Here is a 1,646-nt window from a genome sequence, read left to right as displayed (position 1 = left end):
CAGTCCCTGGCTCCTAGCAGTTGAATCCAAGAAGAGAAACAAGGTCACCAAGTCAGAGCTGCCCATACCCCATAACACACTGTCCTCCTATTCCTCACCCGAGAAGCCCCCAATCTGGGGTACATGGATATGTGACCAAATGCTGGTTGGTGGGATGTAAGAGAAAGTCATTCGCATATGACATCTTCCAGGAAGTGTCTTGACCTTTTCTTCCTCTTGAAGACTGGAATGGGGCCTGGATGGCTGGAGCATAAGCAGCCATGTTGGGCTATAAAGTTAAAGCTCTATGATAAGCATGAGGAGCAACAAGGGAGAAGGGACCTGGGCTTTAGTGATTCCTAGATGGTGTTACTGACCCTGAGCTACCGTCCTCTGGGCTTTTATTGCCTAGTGGTGAAATCGTATGCGGCACAATAAAGCTATGCTAATATGCTTTATTTAACTGGCTCTCTTTCTCTCCTGTGCCGCACCAAAACCACGTTCAAGGCCTCTAGGAGGCCAGGCTGGAAGAGGAGGGGCTGTGGATTTTCCCCAGAGCATCCCCACCCAGGGTGCTGAGGGGACCTTCAGCCCGGGCTCCCACCAGCACTGGGAGTCCAGTCACCCGTCCCGAGAGCTCAGACTAGCCCGGCTCACCCACTTTGTGATGGGCAGAGGGGCCAGGGGCCGGGACGGGTGAGATGGTCCTCGCTCAGCTGGGCGCTTCCACCGCCCCGCCCACCCTCAGCCAGCAAGGGCCCCAGGTGTGCCAGTGTCTGGGAGGCGGAAGTGGGGCTCAGAGACACCAGACAGGGCAGGACTGGGGGGCCTGAGAGCTGAGGGGTGAGCTAGCTGGGAGAGGGGCGGGCCCCCAGCAGGGGAGGGGTGTGCGGGGGGGGAGGCGCGTGCGGGGGAGGCGCGTGTAGGGGAGGTGTGTGCAGGGGAGGTGTGTGCAGGGGAGGTGTGTGCAGGGGAGGTGTGTGTGCAGGGGAGGTGTGTGTGCAGGGGAGGTGTGTGCAGGGGAGGTGTGTGCAGGGGAGGTGTGTGCAGGGGAGGTGTGTGTAAGGGAGGTGTGTGCAGGGGAGGTGTGTGTGTAGGGGAGGTGTGTGCAGGGAGGTGTGTGTAGGGGGAGGTGTGTGTGTAGGGGAGGTGTGTGTGCAGGGCAGGTGCGTGCAGGGGAGGTGTGTGTGTAGGGGAGGTGTGTGTGTAGGGAGGGGTGTTTGTGTGTAGGGGAGGTGTGTGTGTAGGGGAAGAGTGTGTGTAGAGGAGGTGTGTGTGTAGGGGAGGTGTGTGTGCAGGGGAGGTGTGTGTAGGGGAGGTGTGTGCAGGGGAGGTGTGTGTGTAGGGGAGGTGTGTGTGTAGGGGAGGTGTGTGTAGGGGAGGTGTGTGTAGGGGAGGTGTGTGTGCAGAGGAGGTGTGTGTGTAGGGGAAGTGTGTGTGTAGGGGAGGTGTGTGTGTAGGGGAGGTGTGTGTAGGGGAGGTGCGTGCAGGGGAGGTGCGTGTGTAGGGGAGGTGTGTGTAGGGGAGGTGTGTGTGTAGGGGTGTTTGTGTGTAGGGGAGGTGTGTGTGCAGGGGAGGTGTGTGTGTAGGGGAGGTGTGTGTAGGGGAGGTGTGTGTGTAGGGGAGGTGTGTGTGTAGGGGAGGTGTGTGTAGGGGAGGTGTGTGTG

This window comes from Dipodomys ordii, unplaced genomic scaffold (genome assembly GCF_000151885.1).
Source record: "Dipodomys ordii isolate 6190 unplaced genomic scaffold, Dord_2.0 Scaffold75, whole genome shotgun sequence".
Taxonomy (NCBI): domain Eukaryota; kingdom Metazoa; phylum Chordata; class Mammalia; order Rodentia; family Heteromyidae; genus Dipodomys; species Dipodomys ordii.
This window is presented reverse-complemented; position numbering follows the sequence as displayed.